Genomic DNA, 15946 nt, shown 5'->3' with positions numbered 1-15946 from the left:
CTTTAATTGGTTAACTGAATGATGATGTTGCTGCCTTGCTAAAGTCAATGCAAACTCACTGCTGCCTTTGTTCGGGGCCATTCTCTGCTCCTTGACACCCGGGAGATCAGGTTTGGCCCGGCCGTAAATAAAACCTTGCCTCGCTTCTATTTGGTGTTTGGTGGTCTTTATCATCACCTGGCTACAAGAAGCACAGGTAGCAACCTGGGCTTGCGACTGGTGTCTGAAGAGGGGGGCAGTCCTCTGGGCAAGAACCCTGCACCTGTGGGACCCCAGGGACTTCAGGTCAGATCCGCGTGAAATTGTAGGACACCCAGCTGGGGTCTGAGCATTGCTTGCTGGGATGGGGAGCTCCCTGGCCACGCACACGCGTGCACGCACACACACACACACACACACACCACACGTGAATTAGGAAACGCAAATACCTATGAAACATGTACTTTATAAAACTTTTTGATTTATGCTAATTTTGATAAAATTTAGGCTTCTTTTGAACGAGACTGGGTTTTCTTCATCTATTTAAGAACCAAGGATCTATTTAAGGCCAAGGATGGGCAAGAGAGTCCAGGATGAGTTGATCAACTCAACAAGAAGATGTGTTATTTACAGGTAAGCTTGGCTCCCAAGCGGCTGCCAGCGTCGCTCACAGTGGAATCTCTAGGGCGTAAGAAGACAAGGTGCCATGCGAGCCAGGGGAGTGTCTCCTCCCTGTCCCCCCAGTGGGAGGAGCTACAATGTGTCTTGCTTGTGGTCAGGGCTTGCCCGCTGTCTCCTGTCCCTCTGGACCATGTGAACAAGGGTTCTGGTCATGATTTGTCAACATACTTAGTTCCTTTCTCGGTCCAGTAATCACTGTCTCCTATGGACAGCCCTCCGCTCTGATCTGCTGGGCTGTCCAGTGCTTTCATCTCCTGCCCCTGAAATCGCTGACCGGCAGAGGCACAAGGATTCTTTTCTAGATTGTCTGGTTGTGCCCAAGGCTCCAAGCTCCGAGCTGTCAGCACTGAGCCCAATATGGGGCTCAGATCCACGAACTGCGAGATCATGACCTGAGCCGAAGTCGGATGCTTAACCGACTGAGCCCCCCAGGCACCCTGTGCCGCTATCTATTCAAATTGACCAGTCTTTCTTTTTATGACTTCCAGAGTTTGGATCCTAGTTGAAAAGGCTTCTCTGGATGTACTGACAGAGAAAGGCAAAGGCTTGGAACAGTCACAGCGCCGGTGGAGGGACATGAACTCGCCGCACCGCCACAGAGGCACTTTGAAGGCGGGCCTGGCTTGCTGCCCTGAGCCAGGAAGGAGCGAGTGCAGGCAGGGCTCCAGGTTCAGGACCTGGCCGAGCTGGTGAGGTTGCAACCGAGAGCACAGGCCAGAGAAGGGTACTGGCAAGCGGAAACAAAAGTGATGGGCCAAGAGGCCACGGGAGGCCGGGCGAAGGTGATTCCTGGCAAAGCAACAAGGAAGGCAGGACAGGGGACTCAGAAGACAACTGGAAGGCAAGGGACACCTGGACAAGATTGGCAAGAGAGAGGAAGACCGGGCATGGAGAGGCGGCTGACCGAGGGGAGGCCGAGGACCCACGAAGGAGGGGAGACACGCACGGGCAGTGATGTCTTCCCTAGTGACGACGCAGGATGACGCGCAGAGGGAGACCACAGCCACGGTAAAGCTTGCCTGCTTGCCAGCACCATCCCCTAACTGGACACACCTTGGCCCTGAACGTGCCTTCTACTCAGCAGTGTCTGGGCCCAGGCCCCCCGTGATTCTAACAGATCACTGTCCAGATCACTGTTACTTCACTTTATACAGAATGCAGGGCGGGAGGAAAAGTGTTGAGGCCTCACGTGGCAGGTGGCAAAGAAAAAAGCCCCAGAGAGGAGGTATGGCTCCTGAAGGACCGGCAGAAAGGGGGCAGGTGGGCAGCCCCCAGAGTAGGACCCACGACGCCCTCTGCCCATCAAGGAGCCCCTCCGGGTCCCCCATGCTGGGTGGGCTCTGGGGGGGTCTGCACAAGTCAGGGCGCTGGAGTCTCAAATGAAGAAGGCACTGTCACCAGCTGTGGGTGGCTGATAGGCCAGTGGTCAGACTGGCCCCTCCTGAGCTAAGGGGGAGATCAACCAAATCACGGCCAACAGGCAGGAAAGGGGCAGCCGACCACCACTAAAATGGATCTCTAGAACCACCATGAGCAGGATGTGGATCCAAAATGAGCTGAGGCTTGTGAAACCCACCGCAGGCCGGTTGATAATCAGAGCATAGAAGGAACAGGGGAACATTGGTGTGAGGTTAACAGAGGAAGAACAGAGTGCCTTCCCTGTTGGAAAATGGGTCAAACCAAAGGTAGACCAGATGGCTGTTCTGGAATCTGGGAGTCAGAACTGAAGATGATGGGCTGACTGCCCGTCAGTATTGTCGGACAGGCTGCCGCCGGCCGGTGAGTTCTGCCCTGGCACCGTGGCATCGGGCAGCCTGCCAGTTTGGCCACGAAGGCGCTAAATGTCCGGGCCCTGAGTCCCTGGCCTCCTGGGAAATGCTCAGAGCTTATTTATAACATCGGAGGCTCGGTGGTAAGTTTTTCCAGACTGCAGCTGCCAAAAAGGGGTAGACGGGGGAGCACTGAAACCCACCATGAGCGACACAGGAAATTCCTCGAGACACAAGTCAACATGACCTAAGATATCAACTGTTCTGCACCTGTCGTGCCTCTGCCTTCCCTCCCCAGACCCGGAGGCCCAGGGCTCCCTAAGTACCTCCTGCTCATGCCCCTCCTTCCACAGCCCCTCCCGCCTTGGCATGTCCCCTGGGCTCGAGCTGCCCTCCCCCACCGCACAGCGCCATTATCAGGTGCCTCTCTGCACACCCCTTTTCCTGCTTCATCTCTACCAAATACGCTTTATCCCTCTTCCTAAATGGTTTCTTTTCTAATTATTTTTTGTGTTTTTTATTTATTTTTTTAGAGACAGAGAGAGAGAGAGACAGCGTGTGCAGGGGAGGGTCAGAGAGAGAGGGAGACACAGAATCCAAAGACAAGCTCCAGGCTCTGAGCTAGCTCTCAGCACAGAGCTTGATGTGGGGCTTGAACCCACAAACTATGAGATCATGACCTGAGCCAAAGTCAGATGCTCAACCGACTGAGCCACCCAGGTGCCCCTAACTGGTTTCTATTCTAATTTTAAAAATGCTCATTTGGGGGCACCTGGGTGCTTCAGTCGTTAAGCATCTGATTTTGGCTCAGGTCATGATCTCAAGGTTCGTGGGTCTGAGCCCCACATCGGGCTCTCTGCTGTCCTCGCAGAGCCTGCTTTGGAGCCTCTGTCCATCTCTTTCTTCTCTCTCTCTCTCTCAAAAATAAATAAATAAATTTAAAAAATAAAATGTTAAAATGCTCGTTTGCTAAACTGTGGCGCATCCATACAATCGGTTGTTATTCAATGATAAAAAGAAAGAAGCTATTGAAAAAGAAGGAGGAGAAGCAACAGCAGCAACTATAAAGCCGAGAAAAGCCACGGAGGGACCTTCGAGGCGGCCGGCTAAGTGAGAGGAGCCCGCCTGGAAGAGCACCTACCGTATGACTCCCACGACATGACGCCGCAGCCGCGGAGAAGGCGAAACTACAGACACTGAGGTAAAACCCTCAATGGTTGCGGGGGCAGGGAGGGGGGGCGGGCACAGAGGATTTTTAGGACAGTGAAACAATTATTCTGTAGGATGTTGTTATGGCGGCTGCATTCATTACCGTTATCAAAGCCCGTGGGATATATAAGACCAAGAGTGAACGCGTATATATTATTATATAACGTAAACTACGGTGTTCATGAATACTAATGTATCAGTGTTGGCTAGTGTACCACACTAAATCCAATGTTAAAAATAGAGGGAATTGGAGACAGAAGAGAGGGGATTTGGTAACTCCACACTTTGTGTATCCAGCCCCTACAACTACTCCACTATAGAAAGTACCGGATAGCGGTGGGGGCGGGGGGCGGGAGGCCCATTATCTCATGTATAGGGGCGCCCGGGCGGCTCAGTCTGTAAGCATCTGACTTCGGCTCAGCTCATGATCTCACAGTTTGGGAGTTCGAGCTCTGTGCTGACAGCTCAGAGCCTGGAGCCTGCTTCCGATTCTGTGTCTCTCTCTCTTTCTCTCTGCTTCTCCCCTGTTTGTGCTCTGTCTCTCAAAATAAATGTTAAAAAATTTTTTTTTAACTTTTTTAAAATTTTTAAGTAATCTCTACACCCAACATAGGGCTTGAACACACTACCCAGAGATCAGAGTTGCTCGCTCCACCGAGAGAGCCAGCCAGGCGCCCCCAGAAACAAAGTATGTAAATGTGCGGCGCACACACATTAGCGATCTCTATTAAATGGGACTCCTCTTTAGGTCAGCTTTTTCTGTTTTACATGTTTTGAGTGGAAATCATTACAGACTGACAGGGAGTTGTAGAAATAGTCCAGAGAGGTCCTGCACACCTCACAAGCTCCCACCAGTGGAACATTCTACCCAATCACAGGATGCTATCAAAACCAGGGAGCTGGGACACCTGGGGGGCTCAGTCAGGCCAACTCCTGATTTCAGCTCAAGTCATGATCTCACGGTCCGTGAGTTCGAACCCTGTGTCGGGCTCTGCGCTGACACTGGGGAGCCTGCTTGGGGTTCTCTCTCTCCTTTCTCTCTGCTCCTCCCCTGCTCGTTCTCTCTCCCCAAAATACATCCATACGTATATACCAGGGTTGTGACGTTAGGGTAAGCAAACACTTGTCTTACATTCTGCCTTGCAAAGGGCTTAGTTCATTTAACAATGTATCATGAACACCTTTCTATTTCACTGGTTATACTTTGGCAGTGCTCTGGGCTTTTTGGTGGCCATGTTATAATTTATTGGGTGAACTGCTATAATGTACTCAATAACCTCCATGGCTGGATGTTAATTTCCAACTTTTTATTACCAAGGGCGGTAACTTTCCCAACTGGTAACATCTAAGTGTATTTACTCTGTGTGCCTTCCTGACAGGAGCCTATCAAACGTGTTGACTCAACCACTCCCAGGGGCAGGCACTGATTTATGCCTCCCCTTCAGGGGACGACCTGGAGCGAGGAGAGATGATGTACTGGCCCCAGGGTGGCCCCAGCCTGGGCGCGCTGCACGGAGAAACACCCTGCGCTGCCTCCTTAGGACAAGTCGTCAAGGACAGAAGCGCCGGGTTGAAGGGGACACTCCTTGTATGTGCTTCAAACAACACGACGACCAGCTCAGCCCTCTGTCGCGGTGGGACTGGTGCCCCGCCTGCATCCCCTGGGCATCCATTCCAAGAACGGCAGGCTGCTCTTGCTGCCAGCACGGTCTCTGCTCCAGGACGTTTTCCCCCCGCTGGGCCAGCACTGGGCAAACTGAGTCCCAGCTGGTGAATGCGCCGTGGGGGGCCGGGGGGGGGGCGCTCCTTCCAATGGCGGATGCACAGCTGCCCTATGAATACCCTGCTTCTTTGCCTCCGGATTGGGATAACTTGGAGGCAGGTGTTATGCTGCATCCTAGAGTTCCCGAGTGGGACTGAGCTCCGGGGGCCCCCGGGGAAAGTGGATCCTTTCCCCTGCCTCACTTTCACACTCTCCTCCTGGTGCGGCCTGGAATCACTTCTCAAACAAGCCACTTGGACCCAGTCCTTGGTTCAAGGCCCGCTTCTACGGCGGAATGCAAAGCAAATGCTAGCTGTCATCCAGGACCTTCTCTTCTCTCCACTCTGCCTCCCTCAGGACAGCCTCGTCCTCGGCCCCAGCCCTCCTGCTGGCAGAACGGCTGCCATGCTTCCGGTGTTCTTAACGCCCTCCATTCCTTCTAGAAGAGGAGGGAGGGTGCGAGGCTGGGGGCCCCTGATTTTCTTGGGCATGCTTCTCATAGCGGCCCTTCCCCTCGGCGCCCGGAAAGCTCTCTTACTGGCGCTGATGCCACTAGGTAGTTGTGCCTTTGACACATATTCTCATTCTGTCCCTCCACGCCCTGAAAGCCTGATAATTGTGATCCCATTGTACAGATAAGGAAGCTGAGGCATTAGGAAAGAAAGTAATTTACCAGATCGGGTCTCCAGTAATTTCATAGCCTAAGAAGAGGTGGGGGCACCCCAGGCACCCCTTCCTCGGCGGACCTTTCCCTCCAGGGTCTGTCCCAGCTCCCTGCATGTCTCACTGTCCGGATTGTCTCCTGCCCTATTTTCTTCCTCAGCTGGTGATGAAGTCAGATACCCAAACACTAAGCCACAGCCCCAGTCTTGGAGGGATGTTAGGGAATTAAGGGCCAAGTGGCCAATGACGGCACCTGGCTGGCTCAGTCAGTAGAGCATGTGACTCACACTCGGGTTGTTAGGTTCACATGTTGGGTGTGGAGCCTGCAAATAAAATAAATTTTTAAAAGCAAAAGAACCAAATTCTCACAATTCTCAGCCCCCTTTTACCATAGGAAGGTGGCTTGGGGGGGTGGGGGGGCTTCTTGCCGGGCCTCGCATTATCTAGAAATAACTTCAACATGGAAGTTTTTTGTTTTTGTTTTTTTTAACATGGAAGTTTAATACCTGGGGCAAGCAGTACAGGGTCAGTGGAGCGGACACAGGCTTTGCGGTCAGGCCAACTTGCTGCTTGCTGGCTATGTGGCCTCAGGCAGCTCTGAGCCTCAGGTCCTCATCTGGGAAGGTGGGGGTCCTCTCCCCCTTGAAGCTCCGTTAGGATCAAGTGAACTGAAGTCCAGAAGAACCCGGCGCAATGTCTGGCACCCAGTGGGGATCAAGGAACTGCCCTGATTACAAATATTGGAGCTAAGTGGGGACATCCTTGTGTCCGAGGCGAGCCTCCGGGCCGAATGTAAGGGGCGCGGCAGCGCCATCTGGTGGTCACTCCGCTTTGCTGCATTTCGCCCTCTTCAGGGAAACCTACAGGAGTCAAGGCCACGGTTACCCCAGGATCCTGTATCCAGCGGCCCTGGCCTCTGGGGGCCGCTGACAGAGGATAGGCAGGGCTTGAACTATATGGGTGTCATGTCTCTTCTTCCCACTTTCCCTCTAGACGTGAGATTTTAATGTCACCCCGAATCCAACAGGTCTGAAAGGGAGCTCATCCCCCTGCCCAAGAAGTCTTCCTCATCTTCCACTACTTTTCAACAGAAGAGCAATTAATCGACTAACTCCACAAAAACTTCCTTCACTTTTAAATGATTCTTCAAGTAAGGGCGCCTGGGTGGCTCAATCGGTTGTGTCCGACTTCAGCTAAGGTCATGATCTCATAGTTCATGGGTTCAAGCCCACATAGGCTCTCTGCTGTGAGCACAGAGCTGCTTCAGACCCTCTGCCCCCCCCCCCGCCCCTCTCATGCGCGTTCTCTCTTTAAATAAATAAACCATTTTTTTAAATCTTGAAAAAAAAAAGAGGGGCGCTTGGGTGGCTCAGTTGGTTAAGCTTCCGACTCTTGGTTTCAGCTCAGGTCATGATCTCACAGTTCATGGGTTTGAGCCCTGCATCAGGCTCTGTGCTGGCAGTACAGTACCTGCTTAGGATTCTCTCTCTCTCAAAATAAATAAATAAACAAACACTTAAAAAAGAAGAAAAAGAACAACACTGTTTGGCAGCCACCACAGCAACAATTAATGCTAGCAAGAAACGTTACTAGACACACACTAAAACGAGTCAAAGGGGGCAAAAAATGGGATTTTTACGTGAACTCAGGGTATCACCCCACCAAGCACTTGTCAAATGCATAGGGAAGAAGAGAAACTTTACAGTGTTACAACCTGGCAAGTCCCATCTCTATCAAGTGGACTAAGTTATTACCACCAGTCGTGGGACAGAGGAATGTCAGGGGCCACCCACTAGGTGACAAGGGCAGGACATTAGCGTGTGTGATGTACATCACCTGGGTCTAATCATGAGGAAACCCTGGAAATCCAGACTGAGGTACATTCTACAAAATGCTCTATCCTCTTCAAAAATGTTAGTTAAAGTCCTGAAGGTCAAAGAAAGACCCAGGGGCTGACTCAGACGGAAGGAGACCCAAGGGACGAGGTAGCCGGCTGCAATGTGTGATCCTGAACTAGAACCTCTGCTCTAGGGCACTGCTGGGACACTCGGTGGAACCGGAATAGATATACAGGAGTTCTCTGTACTGTTCTTATAGCTCCTCTGTAACTTTAAAGCGGTTTACATTATAATGTTGAAACCGGGGCACCTGGCTGGCTCAGTCCCTTGAGCCTCCAACTCTTGATTTCGGCTCAGGTCGTGATCTCAGGTTTCGTGAGATGAAGCCCTGCTCTCAGGCTCTGTGCTAACAGCACGGAGCCTACTTGAAATCCCCCCTCTCTCGCTCTCTCCCCCTCACTTCACCCCCCCTCAAAATAAATATTTAAAAAACTGTAAGACAGTTCAAGTGTTCATGGTTATTTGATCTATGTATACATAGTGGAAGGATTTCCCCATCTAGTTAATCAAACACATGCATCACCTCACATAAGTATTACCCACTTTGTGTGTGAGAGCATTTAAGTTCGGCTCCCTTAGCAAATTTTAATTTGTTTTTAAACCATCCAATTTCTAGTCTCTTTGGGTGCAGGGACGCGGGGATTCCTCGCCACGACCACTAGGCGGCACTGCGGGTCTTAAATCCCCGACCGCGGCGCGAGCCGCGAGATCCTCTCCAGCGAAGCCGGCACCCGGGTTCGTCCCGGGGGGAGAGAGAATCGGAAACTGGGAGCCTGTCACCCCCACTGCCCCCTTCAGTCGGGGGCCAGGGATGTTGACGTCCACAGTCACACTCACCTGGAACGGCGGAGAGAGGGGGCTCCTCCGGGACGACTCGGCTGCTCGCCCCTCCCCGGGCGGCTCGCGGGCGGGAGTGGGCGGGGCTTCAGGGCTCCGAGCCCCGCCTTCTAAGTGAGGGCGCACCCCAGGCTGGGGACACCCCGCAACCGCGTACTTCTAGAATAGGGGTTCCCAGGCTCCGCCTCCGGAGATTCCGGTTCCAGCCAGAGGCTACTGGGAAGACGAAGTCAGACCACTCCAGGCCTCCCGGAGTCTGGGGGGCGGGGGGAAGCCGGAGGGGTGGGGGGGCGGTGGAGACCCCGCGTGTAACTCTCCGTGCCCCGCGTGCACCAGCGCGCCCGGAGGGTCCGGTGAACTCGAGCTTTCGTTATTTTCAGGGTTTCAGGGTCCCCAGTTAGCAGTCAAGTGCCTCGGACTGTGTCTGCACAGAGCAGACACCCAACGAATGGCTGGTGAATCAGCCGGAGCTGGAAGCAAACAGAAGAGAAGGCAAGTGTGCCGGATCTCTCAGATTACCAGCGGGGCGGGCACAGATCTGTTCTCTTCTTGACTTCATTAACTAGGAAAATGTAAGTTCAGGGCGCCTGACTTCAGCTCAGGGCATGATCTCACCGTTGGTGAGTTCCAGCACGATTCCGGCTCTGTGCTGGCAGCTCGGGAGCCTGGAGCCTGCTTCTGAGTCTGGGTCTCCGTCTCTCTGCCCCTCCCCTGCCCATGCTCGCTCTCTCTGTGTCAAAACTAAATAAACATAGGAAGGAAGGAGGGAAGGAAGGAGGGAAGGAAGGAAGGAAGGGAGGGAGGGAGGGCGGGAGGGCAAAACTAAATAAACATAGGAAGGAAGGAGGGAAGGAAGGAAAGAAGGAAGGAAGGGAGGGAGGGAGGGAGAGAAGGGAAGGAAGGGAAGGAAGGGAAAGGAATGAAAGGAAGAAAATATAAGTTCAGGAGCGCCTACTGGCACAGTCGCTAAATCTTGCCACTCCTGATCTCAAGGTGGTGAGTTCAAGTCCCACTTGGGCATAGAGCTTTATATAGTTTTTCAGATATATTTTTTCTTTTTAAAAAATTTAACGAAAGCACCAATAGAAGAACATTGCAATAACGTTGCAATTGCTAGGGAGAAGGAAAAAAATACTTTTATAGCAAAAGAGAGGAAAGGAAAAACCAGGGGAAAAGCATGAAGTACAATGACAAAGTAACTTCAAACATTTTCGTTACCATAATTTATTTACATAGGCTTAACTCTTCTGTTATAAGACAAAGATTTAAAAAAAGAAGAAGGGGCACCTGGGTTGCTCAGTCAGTTAAGCAGTTAAGCATGAGAATTCAGCTCAGGTCACAATCTCGCAGTTTGTGAGTTTGACCCCACCCCCACCCCCACCCCTCATGTCTCCCTCTCTCGCTGCCCCTCCCCTGCTCATGATCCAGCTGCCTCAAAAATAAATAAACATTAAACAAATAATAAAATAAGTAAAAATTTAAAAAGCAGGAAAAGCATAAGTTTTCTTAAAATGAAAACAAAGTTGAACATGTCATATGTAAACATCCTCTGATCAGGGAAGGCAAGGTTAAGTGGAATATAAAACTCCACTTCAATTATTCATTAATTCCCTCTTCCCTTCGTCATGGCGATTATGAATGCCACAGTGTCTCAGGCACTGTCTTGGGGACCAGGGATCCCGAGGGGGATTGGCCAAGGCTTCTCCAGGAACCCCCCTAGTAGGAAGGACACAATGTGTTCATCACCACAGGGTTACAACCACCTCAGTGGGCGTTAAACCCCAGGGCAGCGGAGGAGGAAGGCTTGGCTCTCCTCATCTGGGTCGTGCCAACCTCGTCCATGTCCCTCTCCTGCTCCTTTACCTTCACTCTGCGCGTTTACCTTGATGCTAGACCCCCCCCGGGCCTCCCTGGACGATCTCTCCTGCGCTGTGGGCTCTGCCCTGGCCAGTTCCTACAATGGCTGAATAACACACAATCCACCTTTACCTTTTTGCCATTTCCCTTTAGCTAGAAAAGCAAACAACACAAAGACTCTGTGAGTGGGCACCGCCGGGCATCCATGGGTAGCTGGGCAGGTGAGGGGTGGCTGAGGGCCCTCCAGACCCACTTTATCTGAGAAGAGACTAAACACAGAGAAGTGTTGACCTTTGCGTGGGGGACTTGCCAAGGTCGTTGTAGTCAACTCCCTGCAGAATGCAGGGGGTCAAGGTTCCAGACGGCTCGCCTCTCCAGACCCTTACACCCCTGAAGCTGGAAGGCGAGGGCTCAGGGCAGAGTGGGCCCATCACATGCCAAGAGGGGCTCTTCCGTCCCCGTGGAACACTGCTCCGAAGCCCCCCGGGGCTGGGGAATGGGGGTAATTCAGCTGAGGCTTGCTTGTTCTGTCACTGTTCATTTTTGTCCACACAGGCTCCACAGGAGGCTGCCCGCCGCCCATCAGCTCTTGGTGGTGGGTAAGCAGAGAAGTGCTGGTCGGAAGAGAGGGAGGAGGGGGCGGCTGGGGGGCTCCGTCGGTTAAGCGTCTGACTCTTAGTTTCAGTTCAGGCCATGATCACGTGGTTCGTGGGTTTGAGCCTTAGGTCGGGCTCTGTGCTGGCAGCAAGGAACCTGCTTAGGATTCTGTGTCTCCCTCTCTCTCCCTGCCTCTCCCTCCCTCTCTCTCTTCCTCTCTCAAATATAAACAAAAAAACATTAAAAAAAATTTTTTTAATGTTTATTTCCTTTTGAGAAACAGAGAAAGGCTGGAGAAGGAGAGAATGAGGAAGACACAGGATCTGAAGCAGGCTCTGTGTTGACAGCAAAGAGCCTGATGTGGGGCTTGAACTCACAAACCGAGAAATCATGACCTGGGCCAGAGTCAGGCACTTAACTGACTGAGCCACCCAGGTGCCGCTAAAAAAACATTTTTTTAAATTCGATAAAAATCTACATCTTCGTCTTCATTAACTTCCAACGGAAATCTAGTGTTTTCTTAAGTCATGCACACCAGCAGCCTGGCAGGATCCGTATCACCTTGCAATCATTGTGGGGGGTCTTCAAATACCATTTACGTTATTCTATTTTGAAAATACTGACATCATTATGCCGCTAATGTGTTAACCAGGAAGCACCACATAACACACATTTTCAAGTATTTTCATCATCGTGTTTCAGTAAAATTGGTTTCCCTGGTAGTCCGATGTGGGTTGTTGTTGTTGTTTTTCTGCACTTAGAAATATTCTAGACGAGTCCGTAGGTGAACGTGCGTGCAGGGTCAGCGCAGAAGGAAGATTAAGTGCCCCCAAATTCTATCTTCTTTTGTTATTTCTGGGTCCCTGACAGCCCAGGTGACAGGACCGAGTCAGACCCTGAGGGAGGAGGCGCCAGGCCCCATCTGCAGGGGGTGCGACCTAGAACAACCACCCGCCCCCCCAGGCCCGCCACCCCATCCCCTGGGTCTCCTGGGGCCCCTTGACCCCACAAGCACGCTGGGAGAGGGATCCATCCTGAGAAAATGACCGCCTTGGTGAGTCGGTCCAAAGCCCTAAACCAGGAGAGGACACCAGCCGGTCCACAGCGGCATCCTGGGAGGGGACTGTCCTCCCCCAGAGTCCCACACATTACCTGTGTGATACGACCTTCCATAGCTGGAGGGCTCCAGCTGGAGGCGCAGCCGTGTGGAGAGGTTAGGAGGCGGCAGAGAGCTCAGGGCAGCCAGCGGTGCCCCCAGCCCCTCGGGGGCCAGCTGGGGCCACTTCTGCACCCGAGTCTCCTTCCCTCGGGCGGGCAGCTCTGTGTGTTTTCCCAAACTTCAGAGTTTCCAAAGAAATCTGAAAGCCGTGAGGCAACAATGGTCCCAGAGAAGTGCTGCCAATGGGAAGCCTTTCACACGTCCAGGAGCGAGGGAGGGGCGCCCAGGGGTTCCCACCAACCAACAAGCCAGGTGACTCAGGAACCCACCTGCCACGTGGTTCCCGGTGACCGCCAACAGGGGGCAGCCTTCTGGAGCTTCCTGGAGCCGCGCTCTCCCCACCTGGTGCAAGCTTCCTCAGACCAGCCCCCGAGGGTCCCAAAGAGCAAGCAGCCAGCAGGGGACAGTGTCCAGCACAAAACCAGCCTCTGCCCCTTTACCTGCCAGACCCCAAATGTGGAAATCTTAACCCCAGATGGGAGCTAGGACATCAGAGTCTGTGGCATTTCAGCCTCACCTCACCCTAATTTCTGAGTGACGCTGGATCTCCTGGGCTTGGAGCACCGCCCCCTTTCTCCTTCTTTTGGATATTTTATTGGATATGTTTATTGAAAATCAAGCATGAACTTCAAAAGTCGCCAGTAAGAAAATTCAAAGGCAAGCCACAGACTGGGAGACAATATTCACAATATATATGTCTGGCAAAGCACTTGTACCCAGAATATATAAAGAACTTTTACAACTCCACAATAAAACAACCAACCAAAAGAAATGGGCGGAAAAAAAAAAAAAAGAAATGGGCGAAAGGTTTGAACAAGGATTTCACCAAAGAACATACATGGATGACTCATAAAGACAAGAAAAACTGGCCACTATCGTTAGTTGTTAGGGAAATGTCACTTCAATCCACAGAGTGACACCATTACTCACCCAGTAGAATGGCCACAATTTGAAGACCAACCAGGCCAAGTATTGTGAGGATATGGAACAAATGAAATGCACATATGCTGTCTCTAGGAATACGAATACTACATCATTTTGGAAAACAGGTTGGCACGCTCTTACAAATTGAAACATGGGGCACCTGGGTGGCTCACTTGGTTGAAAAATGGCTCTTGATTTCGGCTCACAGTTCGTAGGTTCGAGCCCTACATCGGGCTCTGTGCTGACAGCTCAGAGCCTGGAGCCTGCTTCGGATTCTGTGTCTCCCTCTCTCTCTGCACCTCCCCCACTCGCACTCTGTCTCTCTCTCTCTCAAAAATAAAGATTTAAAAAAAATTTTTAAATGAAACATAACATTTAATTTATGCCATCCAATTCCTAGGTAATTAGAAGAAATGAAAGCATATGTCCAAAGACTCATATGCAGATTTCCACAGCAGTTTTAAGAGTAATAGCCCCAAATTGAAAAACAATCCCAGGGGCGCCTGGGTGGCTCAGTCGGTTAAGCCTCCGGCTTCGGCTCAGGTCAGATCTCACTTTCGTGGGTTCAAGCCCCGCGTCAGGCTCTGTGCTGACAGCTAGCTCAGAGCCTGGAGCCTGCTTCTGATTCTGTGTCTTCTTCTCTCTCTGCCCCTTCTCCTCTCATGCTCTGTCTCTTTCTATATCAAAAATAAATAAAAAACATTTTTAAAAATTTAAAAAAAAAAAAGAAAAAGAAAAACAATCCCAAAGCTCATTGTCCTGTTCCAATAGGGATACTGTAACAAATTACCCAGTCTGGGGGCCTTATAACCAACAGACTTGTATCTCACGGTTCTGAACGCTGGGAAGTCCATGGTCAAGGTGCTGGCAGATTTGGTGCCTGGTGAGAACTTGCTTCCTGATTCATAGACGGACCTCGCTTTGCTGTGTCCTCACTTGGAAGAAGTGAGAAGGGCTCTCTGTGAGGTCTCTTCTAGAAGGCATTAACCCCGTTCAGAAGGGCTTTATCCCCAAGACCTAATCACCTCCAAATACCATCACATATAAATTGGGGGGCTGGGGGGGACAAAAACAGTCAGCCTATTGCACTCATCATGAATGATGAGTAGATAAATCTCTCAAAATAAAACTTCATTGAAATATAAAATTCTAGGCGTGGCTCAGTGAGTTAAGTGTCCGACTTCGGCTCAGGTTGTGATATCAAGGTTCGTGAGCTAGAGCCCTGCATCGGGCTCTGTGATGACAGCTTGCAGCCCAGAGCCTGCTTCCGATTCTGTGTCTCCCTCTCCTCTGCTCTATCTCTCTGTCTCTCTCAAAAATAAATAAACACACAAAAAAAGAAAGAGAAAACTCTAGAATAGGCAAAATGAATGGAAAGTGGCAGAAAAGAGATTCGGGTCACCAGGTATACCCCCACCCAGCACATGCACGCTCCCCTTGGTGGGTATACCTTCCTGTCCTTGCCAAGGTACAAACTCTTGTTCCTTCCTCCCTGCAGAGGCCTTTCCTGACCCCTCGGTGTCCAGAGTTTCGGGGTGGGGGGAGGGGAGAGGCTGCCTGCATCACAGAGCTTTGCCCCATTGTGACCCCTAGCCTGGCACAAACTGTCCCTCAGTTATTGTTATTGAATGAGTGAATGGAAAAAAAAAAAAAAGGTTCATTCTAGAGTTGTAGAAGCTGAGAGTAGGTCATCTCCCCAAGTTCACCCAAATTAGCAGCTGACTTGGCCCCTAGCACCTCGTCCTGGACATTCTCTTCACTGGAGGAAAGGCTGCGGGACGGTGGGGGCTGCACGAGCCTGCAGGGACGGGCTCAGGGCTGCGGTCAGAATCAGACATCAGATATACCCAGGTTTGGTCCCCTCCTACCACCAGCTGGGCACCTCTGGGCCAGGCACTTGCCTTCTCTGAACCTCAGTGAAGTGAACAAATACCACTCGCCTCAGGGGGGGCGGGGGGCTTGAGGAAAAGCATGTAGGACAGCGCTGAGCCCCTTCCAAGGCGGCGAGGATCAGGGCAGAGGAACCAATCACTCATTCTTTCTTGCTATTTTTGTAATTATTAAAAATGAAACAAAGAACCCTGCAGGGTTCAATAGTAGATTAAGTTGATTGCTTGTCTGATATTTAGAGGAAGAAATTATTCTTTTACGTTTATTTTATTTTTGAGAGAGAAAGAGGAGAGAGAGTGGGGGAGAGGCAAAGAGAGAAGGGAACAGAAAATCTAAAGTGGGCTCTGCACTGACAGCAGAGAGCCCGATATGGGGCTCGAACCCACGAACCCTGCGATCATGACCTGAGCTGATGCTGTCAGACTGACGCTCAACTGACTGAGTCACCCAGGCTCCCCTAGAGGAAGAAAGTATTCTGTCACAATCCCTCCAACTACGCCCCACCTTCTTCATGTTTGTATATGTGTGTATAACCGTATGTAATCTTACATATGTAGTTACATACAGCAAGTTAGTTACATAGAGTTGCATATAGTTCCATATAGTTACATACAGTTACAGGGCCAAGTGTGTATTGTATATATCCGCCCAAGCAACCGTG

General features: G+C 51.3%; 1 long non-coding RNA gene across 1 annotated transcript; it reads right to left on the bottom strand.

Moving 5' to 3' along the window:
- Positions 1-10782: 10782 nt before the first annotated feature.
- On the bottom strand, positions 10783-12573 carry LOC115286318. The gene is made up of 2 exons (XR_003905993.1): positions 12405-12573; positions 10783-11269 (listed from the first exon to the last, which is right to left on the bottom strand). It is a non-coding gene; the product is annotated as an uncharacterized LOC115286318 (long non-coding RNA).
- Positions 12574-15946: the final 3373 nt, after the last annotated feature.

The sequence above is a fragment of the Suricata suricatta genome, chromosome 3 (assembly GCF_006229205.1).
Source record: "Suricata suricatta isolate VVHF042 chromosome 3, meerkat_22Aug2017_6uvM2_HiC, whole genome shotgun sequence".
Taxonomy (NCBI): Eukaryota; Metazoa; Chordata; class Mammalia; order Carnivora; family Herpestidae; genus Suricata; species Suricata suricatta.
Note: the sequence above shows the minus strand (reverse complement) of the source record. Positions and strands in the feature narration are given on the sequence as shown.